This window comes from Crocodylus porosus, unplaced genomic scaffold (genome assembly GCF_001723895.1).
Source record: "Crocodylus porosus isolate Cpor-Errol unplaced genomic scaffold, CroPor_comp1, whole genome shotgun sequence".
Lineage (NCBI taxonomy): Eukaryota > Metazoa > Chordata > Crocodylia > Crocodylidae > Crocodylus > Crocodylus porosus.
Window position 1 is genome coordinate 90,259,149 of NW_017728943.1, and position 10,090 is coordinate 90,269,238.

At 51.7% G+C, this 10,090-nt stretch overlaps 1 protein-coding gene across 2 annotated transcripts in view; it reads right to left on the reverse strand.

Annotated features, from left to right (window-relative positions):
• Positions 1-10,090, reverse strand: part of CUNH1orf101 (chromosome unknown C1orf101 homolog) — an 83,518-nt gene that overhangs the window by 35,620 nt on the left and 37,808 nt on the right. The gene's annotated exons all lie outside the window — the stretch shown is intronic.

Below are 10,090 nucleotides of genomic sequence, written 5' to 3' on the forward strand. Positions count from 1 at the left end.
TGTTGCAGCAGAGTGGAGCCTGGCTCCTCCCTGCTGCCTGTCTGCTGCAGGCTTGGGCAGGGGAGGCCAGCTCACTGCTGCTGTGTGCACTTCACAGGGGCGGAGGGACCTGTGCCCCCAGATCTGAGCAGGCTGTCCACTCAGGTGGGGGAGGTGGGGCCAGCTTCCCAGTGCTAAGCGCACTCCTCAGGGGGTAGGGGAGACCTGTGCCCTCCAGATCTGTGTGCAGAGTGGGAGCGGGCACAGGCTGTTCAGGTTCCTGCCCTGCTGCCCTACCCTGGAGCCTCCTCAGCCTGGTGGGAGCAACCTGGCGTGGCAGGCAACAGCAGGGCCACAGGAGAAGCTGCTTGTCACTACAAGCTCCATGCTGCCTTGACAATGTGATCCATGCACATGTGGCTACAGTGAGGGCAGTGGTGTGGGGCTGCGCTGATCAAAGCAGTCGCACACACAGGGGATGCATTGCTAAGGCAGCATGGAGCTCTTGGCGCCAAGCAGCTTCTTTGCATGGCCTCGCTGTTTCCTGCCATGCTGGGTTGCACCTGCTGGACTGCAGAGATCCTGGGGAAGGGCAGCAGGGTGGGAACCTAAGCTCGAACCCAAGCCTGAGCCCACAGCCTGTGCTTGCCCACACCTCATGCACAGATCAGGAGGATGCTGGTCCCCCCTGCCCATGTGGAGCTGGGCTCACCACCCCCCTGCACCCCAGATAAGCTGTCTGCAGCCCCATTCTGGTCCCTGTTGGGGCCCTACAGCCACACTTTGCAGCCCCGGGCCCCAAGCCCCATATGCCGCCCAGCTGGGCAGCAGCCTGTCCCAGCCCCAGCCCTGCCCATCTCCCTGCCACCCTCCCTATGGGGGCTCAATTTCCCCCCTCCACCTACTTACTTGAGGGAGCTGCTTTCCAGGCTGCCTCAGGCCATGTGTATTAATATGCATGTGGCACCCCCTGCCTCACTGCCCTCCTCCTGCTCTCTCAGCCCCCTGCAGGTTGGAGCTCTGGAACTTGCAAAACTACAAAATCTGTGGGCTTCTCTGGTAAAGTGAGAAATCCACATTTGCCTCTGGTAAATGGTAAAATCTGCAGTTTACTCCATTTGTCCATGGGAAATGGAAGATCTGGATCCCTGGTTATAACTTTACAGAGTGCTGTCCTGGTAGAAAGTGCAAGTTATTACAATAAATCCATATTCTTGTTTGTAGCAGGGCACTGGGGTGCCTGCTACTGGCATTGGGAATAGGGCTGGGCTGCCCATCAGCAGGACAGCACAGCTGAAGGTTGCTTAGGCAACAGATTGGGTCAGCTGACAGCCAGGGGGTGGGGCCTGGCCCATATAAACAGAAGAGGCTGAGGCCAGGGCAGTTCCCTTCTGGCAGCCAGAGGAACAAGAGCTCTGCAGTGGAGTTGGGTGAGTCGAGCAGACTGACAGAACGAGTAGCTGCATCACGTTGCAGGGTGGAGAGAACCCTGACTGGGAGGCCTTTGCAAGAGAGCCAGGTGGGCCTAGATCATACATTATAGCTGGTAGGCTTATTTTGAGTTACAGCCAGTTCGCTGATAGCTTTAAGTTGCTATTGGGCTGTTTGTATAAAACCGGAGGACCGGGTTTGGCTATAAGGGGATGGAGGAGGCCTCATTAGGAGCTCTCCAGTGGAGTGGGGGGGTTCCTGGGTGCCCTGGGAGGGCACAGCGATTGATGCTGGAGCTGGTACTGCGGGTGAGCACCCGAGAGAGGTGCAACATTGTGGGGTGTTGTGACCCTGGCCCCGTGGGGGGGCGGTATTCTGCCCAGTGCAGCGTAGAACCCAGAGAGGGCGAGGAGCGCGAGAAGTGCAGTGTAGGCCCCAGAGAGGGCGAGGGGTGTGAGAAGTGCGAGACAAGGCCCAGAGTGGGCAGGCACATGGGAATAGGAAGCCCCAGGGAGGGCAGATTAGAATAGGAGGCTCCAGGGTGAGTGACTGGCATCCTACCGGCACAAAGTCCTGGAGAAAGGTGAGCACGCGAGAACAAGCCTGGAGAGGGGCGGATGTGCGGATAGGGGCCCGACGGAGACAAGGCACGTACAGAATAGAAGCTGGAGAGGGCTGAGCGCACAGTTAAAAGCTGGAGAGGGCCGAGTGTGAGAATAACAGCCCGGACAGGGCTGTGTGTACATTTGACAGACCCGGAGAGGGTGCGTATACAATAAGGGCTTGAGGGGCGCGTATACTGGAGAGGCCCCGGGAGAGGGGCGCTTATATTGGAAAGACCCTGGAGAGGGCGTTTACAGGAGAGAAGCCCGGAAAAGGGCGAGAGTGTGAACAGAACCCCAGAAGGGGAGAGTATATCGGGCGTGCATACTGAGGGACCCCAGAGAGAGGGGGGTGTGCATATTGAGAGACCCCAGGAAGGGGCAAGCATACAGACACGAGAACATCCGGCACATCTGTGAGGCTTGGGGCATGCTAAACGGGAGGATGGAGGCACACATAGCCCATAAGGCTGGGGTGCACCAGGTCACTCCCTACAGAACAGGGGACAGTACAAGCATAGCACAGTGTCCAGGGCGATAAGACGCAGCCTCCCTTATAGAACCATATAACAACAAGACGTGGCGGGCAAGTAAGAGGGTGCTGGACCACCTACTTGGCATGGTGAAGGGGTGCTAGAGAGATCATGGCCGCTCCTAGGCCCCACCCCGTGACACTGTTATATTTCAATAAATAGAAAAGTGTGTTATTTTAAATTAAAGAGGACAGATGAACAGGGAAGAGTCCTGGCTATTACTTTAAGGAGCCTGCTGGTGATCGACCAATGGAGATCAAGCTGGACTGCAGATTGTCCAAGGCTCAGTTGGAACTAGGTCTGTTTGTTTTTGTCTCTCCCTTTTATTTTTCTTCACAGAACCTAGGAAGGGTAAAGTTCCTGAGGAATTCAGTTCAACAGTTAAGCTCATAGCTGGAAAGAGAAAATATTATTTGGGGGCAGGGCTGAGTGTGTACACGCACACCCCCCACCAACTGCTCAGCAGGTAAGTCTGTGGAGGGGAAGGGACTGGGGAGAGGGAAGGGATGTGGCAGGGAGGCAGATCGAAGCCCCCACAGTGAGGGAGGGTGTGGGGCAGAGGCAGGAGTAGGGGCCAGGGAGAATGGGGCCCTGGGATGGTTTGTGGGATGGTTGGAGCCTGGGCAGCTCATGCAGAGGTGCCGGGAGGCTCCTGCCACTGCATGCTCCCTGGGGGAGGCACGGGGGCCACATGCCCCCTGGATATGTGCATGTGGCAGAGGCAGGCTGCTGCTGTGGGCTAGGGCTCTGCATCCCACTGCTACTGTCTCAGGAGTCATGTTTGACATCATGTGCCTGCCACCACCGGGCTGTATCCCCTGCCAACATGGAGGCGGCAGATAGGTGGCATCGCACACAGCTCCCAGGGCAAAGGCAGTGGGGTGCAGAGCTCCAGCACACAGTGGCAGCCTATCTCTGCCCTGCACACATCTGGGGGGGTACATGCCCCCTGTGCCTCCCTCAGGTTGCACGCAGTGGCGGGACTCCCCCCCCCCCGCACTCCTGGATGAGCTGCCTGGGTTGCAATGATCCTACAACCCGTCCTAGGGCCCCATTCACCCCAGCCCCTTCCCCACTTCCTCCTTCACTGTGAGGGCCTAGATCTGCCTCATTCCTCCCCCACATCCATTCTCCTTCACAGCCATGCCTGCTGTGGTGGGCGGTGCTCCACCTGCTGGTGGGCTGTGATCCTGGCTGCCTGCAGGTTGTGGCTGTATGTCTATCTGTGCATGCCCCCTCCTCCCCCTGCCCACTGCAGCCACCCAGAGCCTGTACTCAGGCTGTCCTATGGCCGTTTGCACTGCCACCGCTGTCCTGTGTTCGTGGGGAGAGGCTAAGCCCCGTTAGCCCTGGCCTTCTGCTGCCTATGGTTAAGCTTCTACTTTCTGTCCAGTAATAGTAGCTACCCTCTCTGATGAGAGCCGTACTAAATACATGGATTCATCAGGCACAAAACTGGTGTGATGGAGAGCCTAGCCCTGTGAAACTAAAAATATTTGCCCTGCCCTTTACTGCTGTGCTTTATCTATACTGTAACTAGTATGAAGAGAGTAGAAAACAAGAAATATTATAACTCACTTCATCAAGTAATAACTTACTAAGGCTGCCACAATTCATAAAAAAAACTATATACAATATGTCAAAAAAGTTTTTATTTTATTTTTATTGTTGATTTGTGTGGTAAAAGTTAGAAAAGGTATCCAATGCAAGCATTTTTTGGTATCACATGTGTTCCTATATTGCCACCTAGTGATGAAACAGAAAAGATGCAAATAAAAAAATCATAGAATTATAGATAGTTCTTCTTGGAAGGGACCTCAGGAGGCAGGGCTGTCCCTAAGGGGCACGAATTGGGGCAACCTGGGCCCTATGCTTTGTGGGGGCCTTGCAGACAGCGCCACATAGGTCCTGCCATAGCTGCCGCGCTCCCACACTGTTCCAGCCACTCACCACCCGCTGGCCCTGCATGGGCTGCTATGCCTTGGGTCCTGCACACCCCTAGTGACAGCTCTGTCAGGAGGTCATCTAGTCCAGTGATTCCCAACCTTTTTGTACCAGGACCCATTTGTAAACATTGACGGTCAGTCCTGACCCAGTCCCCTCAATCCCGACCCACTGCCCCGCAACCCCAAGTCCCAGCCCCCTTGTGTGACTGTGCATGCGTGGCGCATTGGGGACCTCAAGCAGCCCCTAGCAGGCTGGAATTCTCACAGCCTGCAAGAGAAAAACCATGGTTTCCCACATTTTCTCCTTTAAAGGAGAACCCATTTTTAAAGTTTGTTGATCAATTTTTAAAGTTTGTTCACAACTCCATTCATATAGTCTTGCAATCCACTTTAGGGTCACAACCCACAGGTTAAGAAATGCTGATCTAGCCCAACCTCCTGCTCAAACAGGACTATCCCCAACTGTATCCTCCTTGCCAAGCCTTTGTCTACCTGGATCTTAAGACCCTCCAAGGATGGAGATTCCACAACCTCTCTGGGAAGCTGTCTCCAGTGATTCACCACTCTCCCAATGAGCAAGTTTTCCTAATACCTAACCTAAACTTCCCTTGCTGCAACTTGAAACCATTGCTTCTTTTTCTGCCATCTGCTACCAGTGGAACTAAACAGTTCTCATCCTTTTTGTAACCAAACTTCAGGTAGTTGAAGGCTATTATTAAATCACCCTTCATTTCTCTCCTCTCTAGATTCTTCTTTCCCAGTGCCAGCTCTGTGATTGCGGGGATGGTGCTGGGAGATCCTTTTCTCACAGTGGTGGCTCTACGGTCATAGGGCCAGTGCTGGGAGAAGAGAATCTCCCAGCCTGGGCCCCATAACAACAGGGCTCAGGCTGAGAGATAAGGATCTCCCAGCACTGGCCCCACAACCACAGAGCTGATGCTGGGAGAGAAAAATCTCCCAGCACAGGCTCCATGACTGCAGGGTTCTGGCTGGGAGATAAGGAACTCCCAGCCTCATGACTGCAGGGCTGGCAGTGGGAGAGAAGTCTCTGAAGTCCAGGATCCTTACTCTGCTTCTCTCCTTCCTTACTTTCCTTAGTATCCTGAACTCAGTCATCTTATGATTATTGCTGCCAAATTTCCATCCACTTCTACCTTCCCCATCAATTCTTCCCTGTTTGTGAGCACCAGGTCAAGAAAAGCATGGTCCCTAAGTGTTGGTCTCTCCAACACTTGTACAGTCAGTTATCTCCCACACTCTCCACAAACTTCCTGGATTGCTTATGCACTGCTGTATTGCCCTCTCAGAAGATGTCAGGGTGATTGTGTACCATACCCTGCAGTCCTAGGATTTGGCACAACAACCAGAAGTGTGGGGGGAGTTCCCATTTTTATATTAAAAAAATCCTAGGATTAGGGTCACAAACAAATAGATGAAAGAGAAGGAACAAATACAGGTAAAAAGGCATTAACAGTTAATAGTATCACTAGAATACATACATTTAGCACCTTAAATTCCTTCCCCCACCTCTGGAGGGGTTCCCAAAACCAGTCTTTAGTCCTGAGTCACTCTGCAAGGTTTCCAAGTCAAGGGTCACACTTGTTCACCCTGTTGCCTGGTGGCTTTCTGTCCACTGGGTCCTATTTCCATCTTGCTCCCCTCTTCCTCTCATGTCCGAGCACCAGATTCGCTTAGCCACTTCCTCCTCCTGAGCTTCTGGGAGCTCTAGTTCAAATTACAGCCAGCAGGGTTCTGCAGGGCTGCTCCCCCTGCTGCTATACATTCACATTACATTCAATTCACAGAGTATATTACATTTGAAGTTTCTCATGAAAACAAGGGCTTGTGCTCTGGAAACTTCTACTACCTGGTTGAAGAAAGTCTCATCCACCTCCTTCTCCAGGTCTGATGGTGTATAGAAGACACCCACCATGACATGACCCTTGTAGCCCTCCTTTCTGACCCTAACCAAGAGACTTTCAATAGGCCCGTCTTCAGTTTCATACTGGAGCTCTGAGCAATCATACAGCTCTTTTACATAAAGCACAACTCTTCCTCCTTTTCTCCTCTGCCTGTCCTTCCTAAACAGAGCCTAGTTGGCCTCTCCAACACTTGCACCAGGAAGTTATCCCCAGCACTCTCCAAAAACTTTCTGCGTTGCCTGTGTACTGCTGTATTGCCCTGCCAGGAGATGTCTGAGTGATCAAAGTCTCCCATGAGAAACAGGACCTGTGATTGGGAAACTTCCATTGGCTGTTTGAAGAAATAGCTCATCTACCTCTTCCTCCTGGTCTGGTGGACTACAGCAAACACCCACCATAACATCACCCTTGTTGTTCTCCATGTGACCCAATGATAGACTACTTCTCTTAGTTTAAGTACCTGAAACACATACACTATCTTTCTTCTTGATGTTTGCTGTACCACTTAGTGTCAAAGTAAAGTAAATAAAGCTATTTTGGAACTTGCATCTTTTTTTTTTAAACTAGTTGGTCCTTATCACCAATTTAAACTATATGCATCACTGCTACATCTGAGTTGGAAACCTCAATAGAAACACTATCTGCTTACTGTAGACAGAATAATGTCCATCCCCTTTCACCTTCCTTCACTGTAAGCTTAGTGAGAGAAGGCAGGTTAGCAGGGAAAAGGGAACCTTTTGGGACCAAGTAGCAGCAAACAGGTCACCTTACAAGTGAGTTTGCCAGGAAAATTCTGTTTGGAGAGAGGGGCAAGAAGACATAAGTGGTGGAGAGAGTCCCAGAGAAATGGCTAGAGGGTGTTGCAATTCCAGAACCACTGCCACTGCTAGCATCTGTATTACTGAATTACTGCTCACTATTGAGACTTCCACCCAAGTCCTAGTTTGGCACTGTGAAGACTGCAGCTTGAAGGTTCCTTCCAGTGACAGTCAGGTGAAGAAGTGCCTACAACGTGAATGGTGCCTCTTGGTGGTGCCCCTTGTGAGAGCTACAAGAGGAGGTGGCAAGGCTCCCAAGCATGAGGAGTTAATTGGTTTGATGCTGGAGGAGACTGCTAGGACTGCAGAGGAACCCTAGAGAAGGAAGAGGACAGACTCTTAGGAAGGTGAAGGCTGGAAGCTTGTAACCTCTGGCAATGAATAGAGGTCTTCATCCCCACCTGCAGCAGTTTGCCTATAGAACAGATATGGAGCCCTAGCAACGAGGAGGAGGAGCATGAGCATATTCTGCTGGTGGAAGAGGCCAGGCCAGGCATCCCGTGGGCTTTGGATACAAAGGTGAAGGGTATAGGGGCTCAGGTGGTGTTTCCCTCAATCCTTCCAGTTAAGGGGAAGGGCCTGGACAGAGGCGGATGCCTGCTGCAGATCAATGTATGGCTGCACAGGGAAGAAGAAAGATTGCTAGGAAAAGATGAGAAGAGATGGGAGCCACCTGACAAAGAGAAGGAAAGGAATATTTGCAGATAGACTCTTCTTGACCTGGTGCTTACAAACAGGGAAGAACTGCCAGGAAATGTAGAAGTAGATGGCAACTTGGCAGCAGTAAGCACAGGATGAATGAGTTCAAAATCCCAAGGAAAGGAAGGAAGGAAAGAAGCAGAGTAAGGATCCTGGACTTCAGAAAAGCAGACTTCAACTCACTCAAGGAACAGATAACCAGGATCCTCTGGGAGGTCAGTCTGAAGGTGAAAAAGCTATCCAGGAGAGCTAGTTGTATTTTAAAGAAGCGCCTACTGACGGCACAGGAACAAACCATTCCAATGTGCAAAAGACTAACAAATATGGCAGAACACCAGTTTAGTTTAGCATAAAACTTGTTAGTGAGCTAAAACACTAAAAGTAAGCTTACAAGAAACGTAATCTTGGACAAATGACTAGGGAGAAGTATAAAAGTATTGCTCGGGTGTGCACGGATGAAATCAGGAAGGCCAAAGCACAACTGGAGTTGCAGCTAGCAAGGGATGTGAAGGGTAAGAAGGGTTTCCACAAATATGTCAGCAACAAGAGGAATATCAGGGTAAGTGTGGGACCCTCACTGAATGGAGGAGGCAACCTAGTGACAAGTGATGTGGAAAAGGCTGAAAAGCTCTTTGCTTTTTCACAGTCTTCACAGGCCAGGTCAGCTCCTAGATGACTGCACCTGGCAGCAGTTTGGGGAGGAGGTGAGCAGCTGACAGTGGCAAGAAAACAGGCAGGGACTATTTGAGTTTCATAGTTGGTAGGGTCGGAAGGGACCTGAGCAAGTCATCAAGTCCAACCCCCTACCAGAAAGAATGGGCAGGAAAGAATGCTGGGGTCAAATGACCCCAGCAAGGTGTCTATCTAGTCTCCTTCTGAAGACCCCCAGGGTACGAGTGAGCACCACTTCCCTTGGAAGTTGGTTCCAGATCCTAGTCACCCTGACTGTGAAGTAGCGCCTCCTGATATCTAGCCTGAATCTACTCTCTGTCAACTTATGGCCATTATTCCTTGTTACTCCCTGTAGTGCTTGGGGGAACAGGGACTCTCCCATTGCCTGCTAGTCTCCCTTGGCCAGTTTATAGACAGCCACCAGATCCACTCTCAGTCTTCTCTTATGAAGGCTGAACAGGTTCAGATCTCATAGCCTCTCCTCATACGGCCTGCCCTGCTGCCCCCCGAGTATGCGGGTGGCCCCCCTCTGGACCCTCTCAATGTTGTCCACATCCCTCCTGAAGTGCGGCACCCAGAACTGGATGCAGTACTCCAACTGTGGCCTGACCAATGTCGCATAGAGGGGGAAGATCACCTCCCTGGACCTGCTCTTGATGCATCTGTGGATGCATAACAAGGTGCGGTTAGCTTTCCTGACTGTATCCCTACATAGGTGGCCCATGTTCATCTTGGAGTCGAAAATGACACATCCACCACCACTCTCTGGGTGCAGCTCTGCAGTCAACTGGCAACCCATCTGACTGTGTAGGCGTCGACACCACAATCCCCTAGTTTTTTAATGACAATGGGGTGAGAGACAGTGTTGAAGGCCTTCCTAAAATCCAGAAAGACTATGTCTACCGTGACACCTGAGTCCAAGGATTTTGTGACCTGGTCACAAAAGGCCACCAGGTTGGTCTGACAGGACCTGCCTCTAGTGAACCCGTGTTGGTTGCCCCTCAGCATAATCTCCCCTGCTGGCCCCTCACAGACATGCACCAGGATAACTCTCAAAAAGCTTACCCAGGACTGAGATAAGACTGACTGGCCTATAGCTTCCTGGGTCCTCCTTCCTCCCTTTTTTGAAAATGGAAATCACATTGGCTCTTTTCCAGTCCTCTGCCACTATGCCAGAGCATCACGAGTGCTTGTAAAGCTGTGCCAGGGGTCCCGCAATGACCTTTGCTAATTCCCACAGCACTCTTGGGTGGAGATTGTTAGGACCTGCTGATTTAAATATGTCCAGTCCCTCCAGAAGTTCCCTGACTAGGTTCCCTGACCCTAGGCTTGGGTGCGCCTCCCCTGGGATCTATGGGGGTTGCAGTGGGGGGGTGACCCAGTCCCTGCTCAGAAAAATGGCAAAAGAAATTGTTAAATAGGTTAGCAGATGGAAAGAAGTGATTCTTCCTCTCTGTTTGGCTCTATTGATGCCACTTCTGGAGTCCT